Source organism: Chamaea fasciata, unplaced genomic scaffold, assembly GCF_029207755.1.
Source record: "Chamaea fasciata isolate MVZ Bird 193981 ecotype frontalis unplaced genomic scaffold, bChaFas1.0.hap1 SCAF_5, whole genome shotgun sequence".
NCBI lineage: Eukaryota > Metazoa > Chordata > Aves > Passeriformes > Sylviidae > Chamaea > Chamaea fasciata.
Window position 1 is genome coordinate 20,317,468 of NW_027094090.1, and position 20,195 is coordinate 20,337,662.

General features: G+C 38.5%; 1 protein-coding gene across 1 annotated transcript in view; it reads left to right on the forward strand.

Annotated features, from left to right (window-relative positions):
• Nucleotides 1–20,195, forward strand: part of GRM8 (glutamate metabotropic receptor 8) — a 311,526-nt gene that overhangs the window by 36,369 nt on the left and 254,962 nt on the right. The window lies entirely within an intron of this gene.

Sequence of the window (20,195 nt, forward strand, 5' to 3'; positions counted from 1 at the left end):
GTGCACCTGCTATATTTTCCTTGCTGACTGCCTTTACAGAGCCTTAATCCACTGATTCCTACAGACTCACTCTTTACTTACACAATTAACAAATGAAGAATTACAGAATGCTTTCAGAGTAGGAAATAGGCCATTTCTTTTGTGGCTTCTGGATCACCTGAAATAGCTCAGAGGGGCAAATCTCTCCTGTACTGAAATACGTGAAGTTTGGGAGAGGACCCATGTGTTTAGAATTAGGTAACCCCTACAAGTGCCTACTCTTTCCTGGACTGGACTTCTAAGAGTTTTGACTCCAGTCCTTGAAGCAGTTAACTGTAGATAATGCTTTAATTTGGGAAACAAAGTACAGCCAAAAGTAAGGTAATTCTCTTTTCAGTGTGCTGTTCGAGAGTTATGGTTTAGACAGCTGCATCTTTTCATTGCTGCACCGTATTTACCACTTTCCCAAGATGCTCTTGCCCTATTTTCCGAAGTTTTCCTTGAAGTACTACTGATTTTCTTTGGCCTTTAATATTATGCATTAGAAATATGATTTGCTTAGAAGTTTGTAATGCCTTTTTATCAGTGGTTGGTATGACTTGTGCAGCTGTTCTGCAATTACATACTATGGAGCTGAGCAGAAACTTTAAGACATGAAGCATTTCTACGGAAGTTTGGTAATTGAAAAAGCCTGGCTTAAAAGTGAAACCTCAAATACTGGAAAATGGAAATAGACTTGTCTCTGAAAATGTTATGATGATTTTGAATGTCACTGCATTTGAAGGAATATCCACAAGGAGAGTGCTAGGCTCAGCACCGATTTAAATCATGTTCTCTCCAGTAGAGAAAATTAGTTTTAAATGTCATCTGTTTAATTGTTTGTTATGCCTAATTAAAAATGGTAATTTATTTGATTTATTTGTAGCATAGTTAGTATGTTGCTTTATTAAAAAAAATACAGAAGTTTGATTTCTAATTTTACAAAGACTGAGGATTTATTAAAGTATGTATTTTGAAATATTTTCCTTTGGAAAAAATTGAGACTATTTTGTTAATACAGAATTCTGTCATTCTTGAAAAATGCCTAATGGGCAAAGGGAACATTATATCTTAATGAGATTACTCTTGGTAGATGATAAGCATGATAACAAGTAAATGCTCTTTCTTACCTGCAGAAATATTTAGCAATCAGACCCCTGACTTATTTTCACAGTGGCTTAGCCAAAGAGCTTTTGTTCTGGTCTAGGACACACAGCACAGGGGAAGGCTCATCATGCTGAGGAGGCTAGAGATGAAGTGGCACTTGTGCTGGAATGGTAGCTGTATATGATGACGTTGGAAAACAAAATAAATCTGACTCTATGTATTCTGGAGGAAGAGGTAAATGCTCATGAAAATTAATAAATTTTTTCAAGAGCTTTTTAATCTAACAGTATTAAAAAAAAAGAAATTGATTATGTGAGATGGATGTTTTTTACAAAGAACATCTTCAAAATTATGAGGATAGGGCAGAAATACAGAATGGTTTTTCATCCCTTTGCTGCAGTGCAATTGACCTTTTTAGCTAGTTGGTGGATTTTTTTTTAAATTTTTTTTCCCCAAATAAATAAAGAGCATGTTGCTAAAATATATTGAGTTTTCTGTTGACAGTTTACTGTCATTCTCAGTAAGATTTATATCTTCTGTATATGAAAAAAGAGAAGGAAGATATGGAAGTCCTTCCACGTTCCTAGTGGTCTTTAGGGCTTGTGGTGCCCCTCACTCATGGGAGAACACCATGTACCTCTGGGAACTGGACCTTAGCAGAGAGGGGTTCACACGTGCTTAACGTTATTTTGCTGCCCATGTTATAAGTATCGAAATCGGGATGCATGAGAAGCCAAGAAGTTCCTTGGCATTTTGCTAGTGAGGAATGCCACGGGGGCTGCTGCAGAGCCAGTTACCATTCTTACCAACAGGAAGTGGATCTCACTTTTTGCTCTGGTCTATTCCTAGACGATGTGCATGTGCGTATGTCATGGGTTTTGTAAAGAGCATATTATTCTATTCCATCTGGGTGGAGCAGAATTGCTTATCTTTGCCCAAATGGGTCAGTGTCACTTATCAGATGCTGGAGTGCTACTTGTCTCTCTTCATTGTTTCACTACTTCCATGGGAATGCCTTCTGCTAATGGACCATTAAGAGCTCATCAATAACATTACACATTACACTGCACTATTGTAAGCTGCTCCACACAGAGAGGAAGAGCCAAACCATCTTAACCTAGATAAAAAGGAGCCACAGTCCCACTAGGGATCCAGTTTTTCCACTGGATCCCTGGAGGAAGACTGGACCCATCTCACCATCACTGGACCCTTTCTCTTCAATGGGACCATCTCTACTCCAACAGAACCACATCTGCCACTCCAGGAGGGCTTACTTTGGACTGCTTCCAACACCCTGACCAACAGGGTGTCAGGTTGTATTTCTGACTCTGTCAGGGTTTTTCTAGGATTTCTTGTTTGTTTATTTGTTTGCTTATTCTTCTGTACTACAGCATCTGTATTTTTATATCCGTAGTAAAGAACTGCTATACCTATTCCCAAAATCTTTGCCTGACAGCCTTTTAATTGCAAATGTATGATAATTTGGAAAAGGGGGGGAGGGGCTTACATTTTAAGGGAGACTCCAACCCTCCCTGGCAGATACCTGTCTATCTAAAGCGAGACAGCATATATGCATATTTTAAGTAATCATGGATGTTTATTTCTTGGTTCAATGCAAATTTCCCTTTTTGTGCTTTCACAGCACCCTTTTTGGCCGTACAGTTGGCAGCCTCTTTATTAACTATGAAATCATCCATGTGTGTTTGATTTTTAAGGCTCAGGATATTTTGTAAATCTCCTTTACATTTTCCATTATTTACTACATGAAATTCTATATACTTTCTTTCCTGCACAGGAAGTCTTAGAGAAAGTAACCCCAAAATCTGACTGTGCAGCCACAATTCCTAAGGTAGCAACAAAATCTGCATAGGTTTATGTTCTTGCATGTTTTCAGTGACTGTGTTATATTTACTTTCCTCTGTCAGGACATATCAAAGGACTTAAATCAGGTCAGATGATGCCTGCTTCCATTTAACTTCTATATTTAAATGAGAATCAAGGCAAATATTTGCTGCTTCTTTGGTACACAGAAATATATCTGAATATTATTGAGGCTGTGACTTTAATCTAATCTCTGCAGTTACTGGAGACCTATTTGTCTCCAAGTAAGGAGGTTGATTAGTCCATTTAGATATGAATTGCACATGGAGGATCCTGTCTCTCTTCATGGTCTACAGAGAGCACTTAACTCAAAGCTCGGTCCAGTCACCAGTAAGGTAGGATAACCCAGGCTCCTGCTCCAAGCAAGATCAGCTATGAGATCAGACCATTGCTCAGGTCTTTATCTGGTTGGGTCTTGAAAACCCTCGAGAATGGCGAGATACTCCCTGGGCAGTGTGTTGCACTGTCTGACTGTCTTACAGTGTAAAAGTTTCTCCTAAGGCTACCTTTAACGGAACCTTTATTGTTTCAGCTTTTCATCTTGTGTTCTTCACACTGCCACTTCATGGCTGGGAAGTCTGGCTCTATTTTCTGATGCTGAAGGAGTGGTTTTTGCTTCCTCTCGAGCCAGCTCTGCTTCAAGCTGTATAATCCCAGCTCCCTCAACCTCTCCTCACAGGCCAAGGACTTGCTGCTGTCTCCAGGGGTCTTTTCTGCAGAGCCTCTCCCCATGCGTCAGTTTCCAGCCTGTATCATTGCAAGGACCATTTCCTTCCTAAATGCAGGGATCTGTTTTTCCCCTTATTAAACTTCGTAAGGATCCTTTTGGCCTGTTCCTGAAACCTGTATAGGTCCTTTCATATGACAGCCCTGTCCTGCAGTGTATCCACTGTTTCCCCCAGTTTGGTGTGAAAGTGCACTCCACTGTCTCAGAAGCCTGCAGATCACTGGTGAACACATTAAGCAGGATGAATAAGCACGTTCCAGAATAAATTCCTGTGGTAGTCAACTTTTTAACCAGCCTCCAGATGGGAGTATGGCCCCTTAGTTGTGATCTTCCGAGATAGTCTGACTGGGATTTTTACCTGTCCATTTGTTCACCATCAGATAGTAAATTTGTAACTTGGAAACAAGAATACCATGTGAGACAGAGTCAAAAGCTAAAGCCAATGTAAATGACATCTCCTGCTCTATCCTTAACTGCAGACCCCATCACTGTACTCTAGAGAGATAGGAGGGTGGTCTGGCATGATTTGTTTTTAAACTCCTGTTCCTGGCCCCTCCATCCTCCTCCTCCTGTGCATTGCCTTTTATTCTTTCTATGCCATAAGTTCCCTCTTCAGTCATGCAGATTTTCTGATAAATTTGATGATCTTCCTGAATATTCTTGAGGACTGCTCTTGCACTTGTAGGAGGCTGTCTGACAGACCTGCCAACTTCCCTAAACTCCTTTACTTTTCAGACCTGCCATAAGATCACACCTGGCAGTTTCCTGAGTAAGTTAGTCTGCTGACCTGAAGTCTGGACTCTGTACTCTGCTGTTTTGCACTAGATGTCAAGTACGGTCCAGCAAAGTTTTGTGGTTACTTGCTACATTCGACATTAAATATCTTTCTCTTATTTCTAGTCCTAATGTTTTTTCTCTCCTCATTTTAGCTATTGGATCATGTAATGATTTTATTTTTATTTATAAGGAAATAAGTTTTCTGTTCCGTGGAAGAAACTGATATATTAGACTCTTAAATCACCTCTTGATTTTTAGTTGTTGAATTCACTCTTATCTCAGCTGCAAGGCACTATCATTAAGAAGCAGCTGTACTAACAGGTGACTCATACAAGCAGGTGCAAATTATCTCAGATACAGGAATCTTTCCCTCAAGCAGATATAATGAAGTATTAGAGGAGGGGTGGTTTTAGAAAGCTGCTGTGGCTGTAGTCAGTTGGGGGAGGAAGCTTAGGTTTCTATTTTGTTACTGTTTGAGTTAACAGTAAAAATCAAAACTGAGGGAGTTAGTAGACTTGGACTCCATAGAACATCTGTTGACTAATCAAAGCAGGTATTGCAGGCTCTACCTTCCAACTGTTCTTTAGATTTAATATTTGAAGTCAATAAAAAGGAGAATATGTTTTTTCACATTCTGAGAGACAGTTCAGTATTTAACATGCTGCTTTTTGCGATCAAAACAGATAAAACAAATTAATCTGTTCTAACTATACATCAAGAATTTATTATTAACTGGGAAGTTTGAACATGTTAATTTTTTTCTTAGATTTCATTTCTGCAGCAGGTATGAGCTAAAGTAAGATAAGATGTGGAAATTGATGTAGTGTGAGAAGAATATCAAATTCTTCCTATTTCTCTCCAATATGTAGGTGTGGGTGTAGAAGTTTTTTTAAAAAAAAGATTGTGAGAAAATCACATTTCTGATAATTTGTTTTATTTTGATTTTTTTAACTGCTGCTTTCAGGTGAAGTTCCACATCTGTGAAAAGCTTTGTTGATGTTAATAAACAAATAATGAAATTAAATATATTGAGACTTGAGCATCTTATTCTCTGTAGCATATAGGAAAATTGCATTATTTTGTTTTATATCTTCAAAAACTATAGTTAGGAGAGGTTAATGCCTACGTCATATGAGAGCCTGATTCTTAATTATCTTTCTGGAAGTTTATTCTATAGAGCGGAGACTTCCACAGTCTATGATGAAATGGTAGCATAAGGACAACCCAGTAATTCCCATGCAGAAAGGATTCTTCAGCTTTTTTTATTATGTGACCCAGATACCTCCAAACTGAAACAGGGGTCTGAAGAGGACTTTTCTGTTTGTTTCTTTTCTTTCAGGAAAACATGTGAAAATAACACTAATAATAGCAATGGTTTGTAGTTTGAAGTGAGCAGTCCTCTTGTGGGAGGGGGGAAATAAAAATCATGATGTTGAAAAGTGGTGGTATAGTAGGGTTGGTCTAGCTCTTTCGCAAAGATTCAAATAATCTCCTGTCTAGCCAGCTACCAGTAGGTGCAGAGCTTTTTTGTGCCCTTGTAACTTAGTCTATATACTTTAAGGTGATGGTACTACCTGTGTACTTAGTGACTCATTCTCACTGATACATCCCTGACTAGAAGAGCCTGTCCCAGAAGTGCTGTCTTCCTTCTGTTGCTGCAGATATGAGGTGCTCCATGTGTCCCAGAGAGTGTTATCTCTTCTGTGTGCAGCTCCTGGCTGCAATCACACAGGGCTGGATGGAGCCCTGGTACAGGAAACAGTGCTAGCACCCTCCCCTAAGTGCAGCAGCTCAGTGGGAGGTTTCGTTCTCAGGGCACTAAGGAAAATGCAAAGCCTTTGCCTGCACTCTAGTGGGGTGAGCCATGCAGCTCCAGCCTGCCGTGGCACTGTGGTTGTGCTTTGCCTCCAGCCAGGCTGTGCTGGGATGTAGGACCATGTGCTGCTCCCACCTGTGGCTCTCCAGTTGTTGGCTAGCAGGGAGGGCACAGGGCACCTAGGGCCTGGGTTTCTGCAGCTGTCTGCCTGTCTGAGAATCAGGTTTTGCTCTGCAGTGGGCTGCAGAACAGAGCAGTCTCAAGAGACTCCAGCACTGAGGCTTGTGTCCACCAGGCTGTGCAGAGGATCAGATCTGAAAGTGCCCTTTGCTTTGGCACTGGGGTGGTAGAGGGGATCTGGAGCTATTGGCTTCCAGAAGAGGCACTGGAAGTATCTCTGATTTTGCTCTTGCATATTTTGCACAAAACTCTTATTCTGTGCATACAGAAGTTCATTTGAAACAATTAGCTCTTTGTTAGAGTATGATTGTTGTGACACCTGTGTATATAAAGCTAAAATTTTTCTCTCTCAAGTGAAATTTTGTTAATTATTGGCTCAGCTGTCTCAAGTAAGTGGAAAGGATATCTGCTATAAAATGCAAAATATGGAAAAGGAAAAATGCTCAGAGATATGAAACTGATTGATGTACAAACATGTATAGAAAATAACTTATTCCCCTTGTACGGGGAATTCTGTCAGACAGAAATTCTCTTATTCTACTAGGGAGTGAAATTGCCATTCTTCAGAAATCTGACACAAAAGATTTGCAGGTTCATTTTGAAACTACACAATACAACTGCATCCCTTAATTGTTTTCATAGATCTGAAGAGTTATATTTGGACTATCAAGCCCAGATAGAAAAAGTAAGACCTCACAGAACCCTCTTACATGCCTAAAGGGGCACTTGGGCATCTCAGTCTGTGATCTGTAAAGATGTTCTTTGATCTGTGTAACTTCTGCTGTCTGATTTTTGCCAATGAAGTTCTCTTATTTCCTGGCTGTATTTTCCCATGGGGGCTGTCACCTTGTCAGTTACTTTTTTTCCTACATATCTGGCAAATATTTAATTCAGTTTCAAATGTGCCTCAAGAAGTCCAGGCCAGATCCTGGCATCTGCACCAGATGAGACATACTATGGAGCTCTGCAATTCTGCACTTGTCTTCCAGCTTTACATAACCAATCCATGCAGGGCCTTGCTACCATGGAAAGGTGAGGGAGTTCTTCCTCTCCCAGCCTGGCCAGTGTCTCAGTGTTAGAGCAATCCTTTGGGAGGTCTGGTTCTGGCTGTATGCATGCTAAAGGTGACATAAGAGCCTTGTTTCACACTTTGGCTTTTGCTACAACTCTGTCTGTATTGGTTTCTAACCTAGAGGAAAGGGAATTGATGATCTCCCATTAGCCCTACACAGAAGAAATGCATCTCAAGTGAAGATGAAAGTGTATGAACGTGGACTTAGTGGCAACTAACATTTCTTAACAGAGTTGTCAACATTATCCTCATCTCCAGACTTCTTTTTTGAAAAGATATCTGAACCACTCTGATTTGTTGAAGATAATTTTGAGCTACAGAAGAAATATGATCTTGGACACATTTCTTGCTTAGTGTTTCAACTGGCTAGCTCAGTAAATATCATATGAATCCTATTCCAAGGTAATGAACTTTTGCTATGTAGGCAACCCACATGTTGACAGAACCCATAAATTCTGTTTCAATAAACCTCACTGCTTTGTAGCCCTTGTGATTAAAAAGTAAGATATACAAACTGTGAAAGAGAAGACAGATCAAAAACAAATGCTTCAAAGTTGCGTGGGTTGTTTTTCCTTTTTTTTTTTTTTTCTTTGAAAGAGATGTAGATGACATTGATATTCCATGGGAAAAAAAAAACTTGATATCTTTCAGTTGGCAATTTTAAACCAATTCTTCCAGTGCCTGGAACTGGATAGGTGACACTGATATGCAGAAATATATTTGTGAAGCAATTTCGGTAAGTCGATAGAAATGGAATTGTATCAGTCTCAGCACAGGCTGGCATTCCCACACCACTTGTTGTCAGGAGCATGCACTCAGGCTTTTGATGTCTCCAATGTTTATTCAATGCACTTGACACTTTTAAATCTAGTTTAGTGTGATTTTGCTTTTGATGGGGTCTTTTAACATATGCAGCAACAGACTGAGGGAGGACAATTTCAAAATAAAAGATGTTCACTCATCAAAAGCTGCTGTAGTATTCAGAAGTGGTACAGTGGCACTCTAGTCCCTAAGACAAATCATTTGTGCCCAGAGATTTCCAAAAACTACACTGATGCACTGCATACAGCAGCTGCAGACTGTCAGGAAAGCATTGGGTTATCTTCAGGAGATCTGTACTGAAACTGGGTTTAATAGAGGTGTTTTGCATCAGTCATAAATCTTCAACAGCTGATGAGTATTAAGGTTCCCAATCTTTAGGCAGAACAGAACCAATTGGTTTCTTACTCTGCTAAAGAAGACACAGTTCTGTGAAATACATTGTGGGCTGACACGGGTATTTCAACCATTTTTGGTGGAAAAAAAAAGGTTTATGTGCAGCCCTGGGGCCAAGGTTTACTTGTCTGCCAACAGGAACACTGTCTGGCCTTGCTGAATGCAAAGGTGAGCTGATCCCTGCAGGTGGGAAGGCAGGCAGGAGAGCCTCTTCTCACGGCACTGGAAAGTGGTTATCAGCAAGTTTTGCCACTGACTACTGACACGCTGTCAGAAATGGGAGTTGTTACTGGGATTGCTGAAATGGGATAAAAATTGAGTCTGGGAGTTTCTGAACTTATTGAAAGCTCCTCAGGCCCTCTTCTTTCATCATCCTGCTGAGCTGCTGAAGTAGGATGTTGATGGTGTGCCCAGACTTACAGGATCAAGCTAACTGAGGAAGACTTTTAAGAACCTTCAAAAGGACTTATGTATCATTCTGTACTTGGACTTAGAGATATTGGAGAGTCATAGCTAGGGAGGAAATCTTCATTGCACTAGCCAGGAAGGCTAAGGCTGACACACTCAAACAAGGCTGTATGGTGGTGATAACAGTAAACTGATTTGTAGTTAAATTGCAATGAATAAAAATAGGGAAAAGGAGAATTTGCAGAAATTGTGAAATGCTCATCCAATATAGGCTTTTTTTCCTACATCAAGTACTGCTTTTGCTGACTTTGTGGACATGCAGTCGGAGAGCAGAAATATCTACAGTGGGAAAGGAAGTCTTACTCAGTAGATGAGAGTGAGGAGTGACCCTGTCCAGCCATATTTTACAGAAGACGAGTTCCCCTTTGCCCTTTCTACTGAGTATCTCTGAACATGAGCTGCCAAAGAAGAGAAGCAGAGCTCAAACTCAGTATCCTAAATCGCTCTTTAGGAACCAACTGCTGTCTGCTTTTCTGTCTGAGTTCAGTCAAGTTGTGGTTGAGGAAGAGAGAGTGAGAGGAGGTAGGGAAAGCAGATGTGAAGGAAAAGGGAAATCTGGGAAGAAGGTGTTCATATGGAGAAAAGAGAGCGAGCATCCCAAAGGAAGCAGGAGGGAACAAGAGGCTGTTGAAATGTCCGAGGAAAAAAAAGTAAGAATGAGATATAAGGAAAAAGGAGAAAATATCAGGTATATATACCTATATATAGACATAGGTTCAATAAGAAGTAGAACTATTAAAAAAAAATCCTCCATATTCTAATTATCTTATTTAAATGGAGAATATATTGCTGTACAGGTAAGAAATCTCTGCAAGGTTTCTGTTTCTTCAAGTGATCTTATTCCCCTTAGGCTGTGCTTTTCTTAAAGCTCATCTTGTTCAATTTGAGTCAATAACAACATCAGTTCAGAAATAAAATTTGGGTAGCCTCCTTAGTGGGGAAGAATAAACCACTAACTACTCTAAAAGAAAGGAAAGAGAAAGGCCCCAACATATAGAACATGTGTGAATGGAATATGTGTGTGTGTATGCATATTATACATACATAAAGTACTTTTATATAAAAATATAAAATTTTTTTCTGAATTCCTGACTTTTTGGAAACTTTACTCATGGCTGCTGACAGGGCCAAAACATGTGGTGGATAAGTTCAGACTTCAAAGGTATCTCTTACATCTCTGATCATGGGCACAGCCTCCTTGTGCTGTGATCTATTTGTGTGTGTTGAGTATGATTTGTAAGGCTGTACCTATCCTATCAGAATGGCAACATTTATGAAATACAAGTATGTGTGAAAGTTGATTGTTTCGCTAATCTTAGCACTGTTTGTGCTGCTATGCTTCTTTGGCTGTGGAGCAGTCTCCAGAGAACCATGCCCATCAGCAAGACCCCAAAGTCTGTCTGCAGGATGCCTTGGTGGAAATGGTGGGTACAAAGTGGCTGTATGTACTTGGACATGCAGGTTTCAATAAAGCTTTTTGGTGGGGGTAGAGGACGAGGCATGTTTTTGTACTTTGTACAATGTACTACTGAGCCCGAATTACAAGGCTTCTTTTTCCTGTTCTAAAATTGGATAGTTATTCTTTTGAACAATCCCCAGATGGTGGATAATGCAGTTACATTTGCTTTTCTGTGTTGCAAGCCTAGGATTTTCAAAAGGGACAAGTAAGATTAGCCCCTTGACAGCCAGGTTGTACTTTGGAAGGGTTAAGACACTGACACTCTTAGGTACAAGGAAACAGAGTACTAGGTTATTCCTTCTATCTGAATCATTTGTATCACATAGTTAAAGTAATCAGTATTTTTGCTTTGTTTCCCCCCACCTCCACCTCATTCTTCTCTATAATTGTTTTGCTTTTTTCTTTAACTTTTCTACTGGTAGCAACTGGACTTAGCATTTCACTGTGATAATACAGGAAATATTGAACTTTTTGGAAGTCGCTTGACACTGGCTAATGTTTTACAACTTTTAAGGTTAAAAACTCAAGGTAAAATTGTTTATCAGCCAAGTCTGATTGTTTTAAGACTGAAAGAAAATTCATCTGGACTCAAAAAAAGCAGCAATACTTTTATTTTTCCTTCTTCTAAGTCCGTAGTATATGGGTTTAAGATGATGCTTTATAATCCCATATGAACTGTGTGAGCTGTGAAAGGAATCCATAGCTATGATGACTCATAGGGATTTTCTTAATGCATTCTGATATGTGGTATCCAAGTCCTTAGCATGGGACAGAGAGGTCACTGGAAAGCTGGGCTTTCTGAGCCATAGCTGAAGTGTAGGCAGTGTACTGCAGAACATGTGAAAGCACCCACTAAAGCACTGCACATGTCTGTCTGGCCAGCTGAGCCCAGTTTACATATCTTCACGTTCTCCACAACAGTGGAGAGAGCTGTCAAGAGTACAAAATTTACTTTTCCTCCTCATGATATTTTTTGATCACTTGTGTCTCATGATGTTAAGGTGGCAGCATGGGTAGCGAAAGGGTAGCACCACTGCTCAGGCAGTGGTGTAAGCTGGAGTGGCCTTGCAGCAGTAAAAAGTGAACACAGAGATGAGAGTTGTTCCTTTAGCAGCAGAGCATGCCATCTTGCATCCTGCCAAGAGCACTCCCTCCTTCACAGAATCATTAAAGTTGGAAAAGACCTCTGAGGTCACTGAGTCCAACCTTTGGTCACCACCCTGCCAACCAGAGCATAGCACTACGTGCCACATTGTTGGGTCTTGAACACCCCAGGGATGGTGACACCAATGCTTTTCCCTTTCTTCCTGTATCTCATACTTCCATAGTGATGGTCTCCGTAATCAGAAAAATTTCCACGGGTGAATGCATGTCCCCATGGCCAAGTCTCTGAAATTGCTTGCTGTGCTCTGTATGGTACGAATTATCAAATGAATGTAAAGGACATCTGATTTTGGCTAAGGGATACTCTTAGGTATCCCAAAGGTAAATTTGTTACTGCTAAATAATAAAAAGTTGGCTTTCCTAGTTCAGACTAAAAGGAAAGTTTTTCTCAAACTCATCAAAAGAGATTAGAGTTCCAGACACTGACATGACAAGCTCTAATGAGGAAAGTAGAGCTAGAAAAACTGAAATATCAGAGTTCACTCTGCGCTCAGCAGAGTCTGACACAAGTCTAATATATTGATACACATAATTAAGTGTGGGTTTCCCCGACAAGTATAAAGGGAATTTTAATAGTTTAAGAAGTCCCAAAGCTATCTGACCATCCTTGGCTTTCTCTTTGATCTGATGATTGGAGAACAGAAGGTTCTGTAAAGGAAGAGCTACCAGCAAGTCCCAAACTCAAGGTCCCCTCCATACTCCCTCCTTGTGATTTGATCTCAGTATGAATATTTCTCATTTGATCTGCTGCTTCTTCAGCTTATCATTCAGTGCCTGGACTTCAGCTGGGCTTAAAATATTTAGAAAGAGCCTGCCTAAAGTTGGTGGATAATTTAATGTGCAACTGCTTAACCTGGTTTGTTTTTACAGAGGAAAATGCCAGGATTTAAAGTGATGTGGAAATACTGACATAGAACTCCCATACTGAGGAAATGCCATTGTTTATCAATAGACTTCCTTGCACAGAATATTGATGACAATTCAAGCTGTCCTTGGATAGATTCTTATCCTTCTGGAGTTAGACAGTGTTGCACAGTGTGACAAGATGTACTTCAGTTGTAAAAATGTTCCTAATGCATAAATATTCTTTCAATATTTTGCCCTAAAGTGCAGCCCATACTTTCTGTGGTGGTGAATATATTTTGCAGATGCTGCATCAGTTGTGGGATTTGAAATTTGGGTATCATATTATTACTATTTTCTATAGTATCCCTTGTGTATAATTAAAAGTAATGACTTCTAATGAGTTCCTGACCTTCTTCAACCCACTGGAATGAACCTAATCAAATTCAAACACATTTTATTAGGCACTTTATATTATACGCATTCTTCCTTTGTCACATCCTGTTCTACCAGGGCAGAACGACAGGTCATAAGCTGAAATACACTTGCTGTAATATGTCTTGTTAGACTTTGTGAAAGATGCTTTCTGGCAGGTGGTGATGCCGTGGAGCTTTAGTAGTTTTTAAGCCCATTATCTGACAGTATACAATTACATGTATTAACCATAAAAAATTACTTTTGCTGGGGTAATTCAGTTTATTCAGACTACTGTAGTTGCTAGTCCATTTGACCACCAGCAATATCCTCAGAAATAAGTATGATAGATAATTACTGTGTTTGTAGTGGAGAGGAAAAAAAAGAGAAAATCAGTAATGAAAGAGGATTTACATGTTTGATTTTACCACTGTATTTCCACTGGGGTTGTGATTGCATTTGTCTCTGCAATTTTTCACATACCAGACTGTCGCCAGTAGGGACACAAAAGAACCACACTCACCCGACAGGTTGAAGTGAGGAAAGGAAAAAGGCTGTTTATTGTCGTTTTTGGGTTTAAATAGGATTTGGAGTTTGGTCCAGGATTGGAGGACAAAGGGGACACCCCTCTGACTCCAATGGTCATCTCAGAAGTCTATCACACATTGGTATGTGAAAACAATCTACTTGTTTATGTTACATCCGTGAGAAACTCCACTAGAAATATGTAAACAGTCATCAGAAGACTGAAAATCACGACGACACCAGACCAGCTTATGATGGTTGCAGAAATAATCTTGTTGGCAACAAATGGAGCTGCATTGATCCTCATTTATGTGCTTTCATGAAAATATCAGTGCTGATCACTGAAGTTCAGGACTATGTCTTCAGAAGGTAACTGGCAGCAGAAGTAAACCCAGTGAAAGACAAATAGAAAGAAAAAAAAGTAAAATAATCTACCTGTTCCAGCTCAGAAGCATTTAGGTTGACAGATCCCTTTCCTTTCTGTATTTGGGGCAAAAACTAGCTGTGTTGCATTTTATCACAAAGCCCCATATCTTCGCACAAAACCTGTACAAATGTATATGGAACTTCCAAAATATTTCAAGTGACCTATGCATTACCTCCTCATCATTAGGTGTAGGAATTATGAGCACCCTTGACAGAAACCGCAATGATATTTACTGCAAATAGAATGACTTGGAATAATTCAAATGGGTTTAAAAAAATCCTTCCTACCAAGTGAAATCAGCTAATGACAGCTTTCTGATTATACTTTTCTTCTGTTTCCAAAGCTTTTAAAATTCTACTAAACCTTTTTGAACTAAATGCATTTTAAATTGTATTCATCTGGGCGAAAAACATACTTATGTTTTCTTGCTTTTGCTCAAGTTAATATCAACATTTTGGGGGGGGGGGGGGGGAGGTAGAAATCAGTGGTAATTCCTGAACAAAATGCATTGCTTGCCACATGATAAATACTGTCATTGAGAGTCCTTAACATCCAGGGAGAATGTATTTATTGAAAAAAATAAAGATTAGAATTGCTCAAATTTATAAATATAAATGAATATGTGAATTTATCTACTGGGAAAATATATTGTTGTAGATCATTCCTACTCACAGTAAAATACATGGGACGAGGCTGATTCAAAAAAGTTCATATGTTGAAACTTTTCCATAACATCAGCTCTAGCAGAGTTGATTTGTAGCTGGTGGAGTTGTCAAGGCGTCACCCTGCGCACCTGCTCTGAGAATTGGATGGGTCATCTCACCTCTCCAAAGGCATCACTGAGTCTTAATGTGTTAGGTCTTCACAGGGTGATTTAATATTGGTTTATTCTGCAATGAATGAAGTGAGGCATCCAATGATGGTGTGGGTGACCTCTGCAGTGTTTTCAGAGGGAAGCATGAAGACATCATAAGAGGAAGTTGAACGTAAGGCATCACAATAATCATGTGTAGCCAAAGTGAGTGGGATTGTGAGATTCAATGGAAGACACATAGCTGTTTACACTATTGTTCTACATAGTGTATAGAACAGTTGAATTAATCTCCCAGGCTCCCTTTATAGTCAGTGGAGAGAAATGTTCCAGGGTGCATTTCACTTTCTGCTATAGTTAGTAATAATAAAATATATTTTCGGTATTGTTTGGTATACAGTAGGATGTTATTAAGCTTTAACAAACTCTTTTGAATCTTGAATGTCCTTCCTGAATGACTTTGGCATTACTGTGTTGCAGGCTGATGTTTTTCAGAAGCAAAAGCAAACTAAGATGGTACTCTGGCTGATGGCAATTTAAAAATGTCACTAATAGCCTAAGTATGGTGACCTCAGCTCTCCTCCTGCAACTGTTCAATATCTAGGCCCCAAGGATTTATTTCACTGCTGTGAATTTTTTGTACTCAGAAAGAAGTCTTTCTTGCTGTACAGAAGAGGGAATTAAAATCTTGAAGAGACAGGGCCATTAATGATTAATGATAGACATTTAAAATGCAAAAAATCATCAAGTGGAAAACATGTTTCCACAGTCAAATTTTATTCTGAATACTTTAACTCCTTTGCAAGCTGTATAAGTTGGTGGTAAAAAACCCGTTCATATTGAGTAGTCATTAACTTAAGGTTTATTGACTTCAATGTTTTAGTTCCAATTAGTACTATTTTTAAGGTTCGATTGCTAATATTCCATCTCCCCCCCACCCCCCCAAAAAAAAGGCTCAGTGATGAGAGAATGGAAAAGAGAAATAAATTGGTAGTTGATATGTTAAAGTTAGTAGTGATAGGACTGAGTGGGTAGTGAAACTGAAGATGTGAGTGATTTAAGCCCATTACTCTGGGTGACTGTACAACATAGTTACTGCTATGAGTGTAACTCATAATGTCTAATTTTTAAAATTGATAGTGATTCCTTTCTCAAGTCTTTTTCCTTATGAGCTTTGCTCATTTCACTGTCTGCTATTTTGTTCCCAAATCATGCTTTCAGCTGGAAGACTGTGTAAAGGAAGATGGCATATGAAATGGCCAGCTGATGCATTACATTGTCAAATGTAGCATGCAAGTGGATTTGAAAGCTCAGTAAAAGGGTTCTAGTGAAATTTTGCCTTAAACTTGGAGAGCATGTAATTCAAAAGAAAGCATGCTAAAAACTGCCTGCTTTGGTGAAGACCCTCTCCTGGAATGGTACAACTAGGTCGTGTTGTTTCCTCTGTCATCCTCAGTGCAACCCTTCTGTGTTTTAGGGTTTGGACCCCAGCACTGGACCCCCCAAACAGATCCATTGGAATGTTCTTCTGTGAATAATCCTGGATTCAGGAGTAGAGGGTGGCTTTTGATTTCAGTGTACAAGGAGCTGAAAGTGGTTTACCACTTGGCTGAAATAAATGGAAAGTTCCATTAGCTGCCTTTGACAATCCTGGAGTTACCCACACTTCCTCCATACGGGAGTACAAGTCTGTTTTGTTGTAACGCTTGGTGCTTGTTTTGTACTGATGTCATTCCTCCTTTGAAGAGCTGCCACAGTTGTGCCAGTGGATGGTCATTTCTGAAAGTACCTGCTCTATCTTCTCTAATCCTCTGGGAAGGGGGGGAGATCTTTAAAGACAGATTTTAAATTAGCTAGGAGATGTGTACAGGTAGGTGCATGAAAAACAGACTCTTGTGGACTGCTGATTCTGGCTTGAATGTAACTTCAAGGATTAGGTGTTCTGCTTTGTTGTCAGCAATTTTTTTTTTTTTTTTTTTTGGTGCATCTGTGTGTGTTTGGGTATAGTTTTGCGGTTTTTTGCATGTTTTCTCCAAATTGTTTTATTTTTTAAGCATGCTGAATAGTTTTCTGATGTCAGTGACTGAACAACAGAATCAAATGAAGCCACCACTGACTTCGATTAAAGGACTGAGGGATCACAAATAGTTTCAGCAGCAGTTCAGCAAATATCTGGGTTAAGACCAGTACAAAACTAAAACTGGATATTGTTTTAAAACATTACACTAATTTTATTTGGTTTTTAACATTTAATAGATAGCTTAAGGTTTAAAAATAATAAAAATAAGGCTTCTGTGAATTAATCAAATAATTTCAAAGACCTCAAGTCTGTCACCCACTAAAAGTTGAGTTTATCAGCAGGTTATAGGTTAATGGGAGACAGTGGCCAAACCATAGGGTAGGAAAGAATGGAAAAATCATCAATGAACAGTCAAACATGAATGCTTTTAGCAACTGTCAGTGAATGTGACAGATGTTGTGCAAGAACCAATTCAAATGTGGTTATATAATCAATTTTTTCCCTCAAAGAGAAGGAAATACTCCATTAACACTGATATATACCACTCAAATACAATGTAAATGTTACAGGTATTGTATTTAATTTTGAAAAATTAGATGGAGAAATCTAGAATGAGAAATAAAGCCTCTTCTTTACAGGTTTCTTTCAAAATGCAAATTTATGTCTCAAGAGACCAGTGGAACTTAAAGTAGAAATACAGTCTGTATTTAGGGAGTTTTAAAAACACACATTACTGAATTGATAGAGCATAACAGTTCCTTTGCTTAGGCAGCGTTATGCTCCATCTTGTAAAATGTACTTGGGGAAATGTAAAATGCTTTATTAAACCTACAGTCCATAACTAGAGTTGTTACATTTTAATGTATATATTTTTCATTCATGGATTATTGAACCACTAAATCCAAAGAATTTGACCTCATGCCAAAAAATTTCTTTAAATCTCATTCTGAGTCTTTTCATTTCCTATGTAACTGGAACATAAACAAAATTCTCAAATTTTAAAGATATTTTTCAGAGCTCCCCTGTATAAAATTGTACATTTAAAAGCAGGCAAGGAAGGAAGTGACTATTTACTTTTGCATAAACTGCTTTCAAAAAAAGAAGTCCATGAAGCATTTCTGGGTGGGAGTTCTGCAATTTTGGGGAGAAGATTCTTGAACATGGTGTTGTTTATATAACCATGAGGGATATATGGAAAAAGAAATGAGGAAAATAATTACATATTTCATTGCAAGAACTGGGGTTTTTTTCCTCCAAACTTAAGGTTGGTTTGCTATGTAGAGAGTGTCTTTCTCCCTACTTTCACATAGCATATTGTTCTTTCCTGATAGTGAAAAGCTGGCAGATGTTATAAAACAGCGGTGATTTAAGCTTACTAGTGTGCCCAGTGATTTCAGAGTATTGTGTTTGTGTTGTATTTGCCTTGTGGTTTTTTTTTCCACTGTTTTTAGAAATAACTCTAGGGAGGAAGTTGAAGTGCAAAGAGCTGAAAAGTAGGAAAGGAACATCTCTTCTCTGCATTTTCCAGGGCTCTAAAAAAGTGATATTCATAGTGCATAAAATATCTCTATTGATCTGAAACATCTCACTGCTGTGGTTGAACCAACAGTTCTCCTACAAACACACATCTAGGATTTGTTATTCATCTCATACCTGAAGAAAAACAAATTGAGAGAGTTAATGGATATAAGTCTGTGATCTAGGCTTCAAAATTTTCACTGCGAAAGTATCAGTCTAAAAGATTTTTACTGGTGTTGATTGTGTTGACATTATTGATGAAATAACTTTCAGCAAAGGAACAATGACGTAATATTTGTGAAATGGAACACCAAGGAGCAAAAAGAGTAAAATCACAAAGGTTGTCTTTATTGTTTTTACATCTGCAAGAAAAAAGGACTGTTTTAGAACAGGTTCAGGAAGGCAATGATATGTGCTCTAAATATGCATAACTCTATTATTGCAGGCCAAAAATATTTTGTCAGTAAAGAGGTAAATATGTTTCAAACACTTTCTGAAAGAAAGGGAATTTATACAATGCAAGTTTTGGAAGAACGATTTATCTTTTTGTTTCACTTGGTGTGTTTTTTCTTTCTTGGTAACATTGATTTCCCTGAAATATATGCTCTAACTTTTTCTGTGATCCTCCTCTTTGGTTGTTATAATAACAACATTCCAGATTTTTATTCTGAGGCATTTTCATGTGTAGAAAATTTGTTAAAGAAGAATACAGCCAAGATACATAAGAGTTTATTTTTCTAGTTTCTGACTGAGAAATGATTGTGCCAACCCTTAGGCAATTAACTGTTTATTCAGGCTGTATGAATATATCTGCATTGTCTGTGCATGTTTGGTTAATGACCAGACTCTTTGAATTCCTTACATTTGCCCCAAATCCCTTTTTAAGTTTGTCCTGATGAGGAAGAGGACATAACAGCTGCACCAAAACCTTCTTCTCAAACATCTAGTATGACAGAGAGTATTTACCAGAACACCTCTTGCCTGGTGCTCCTCAGTTTGGCTCTTGACAGAAACAACTTAAGCACTCCATTCAGATTGCTTTCTTGAAAACTGTTACTTGTTTTGTGACATGAATTAAGTACCTCTTAATAATATATTTTTCAAAATAAGTGAGTATTCCTTACAATGTCTCTTCTGGACATTACTGAACCCTCTGTATGAAATGAGAATTAACAGAAACCACCCCTGGATTTTTTTTTTCCTAAGAGAAAAATAATGTATTTTAAAATGTGTTCCAGTTATTTAGGTTTGTTTCTACTAAGAATGTTGAGGTGTTCTCTACAAAATTTAGCATCCTTGTAATCTTTATCTTTCTGTATATGGATATCATATACAGGTAATTTTTAGGTGTGGTTTTTTTTTTGTCAGATAGCTTTTGCTTATTTAATACATAGCCTTCATGTTCTTAAATCATGCACAAGGAACTATTAAAACTGGAAAATGAAAAACCTGTGGCAGTGAAAGCTTGAAAAATAGTTGTAAGATGGGAACACACATTTTCATGTACATAAATAAAGAAATGGAAATAATCCACATTTTACTTGTCAAATTTCAAGGATCACAGTCTTCATAAGTGACCTTTTCATTTTCTGTAGTAATAGTAAGAATTCCTCCTCTTTCTTTTCCCCCCTCTTTTTTTTACTTCACTTGTTTCTATTAGGGTCAGAATAAAAAAAGAAGTTGTTACATTTACATGTCAAGAATCATGACATCTGGAGCAGAGCTGAATGTTATTTCTCAGTGAGAGGGTTGC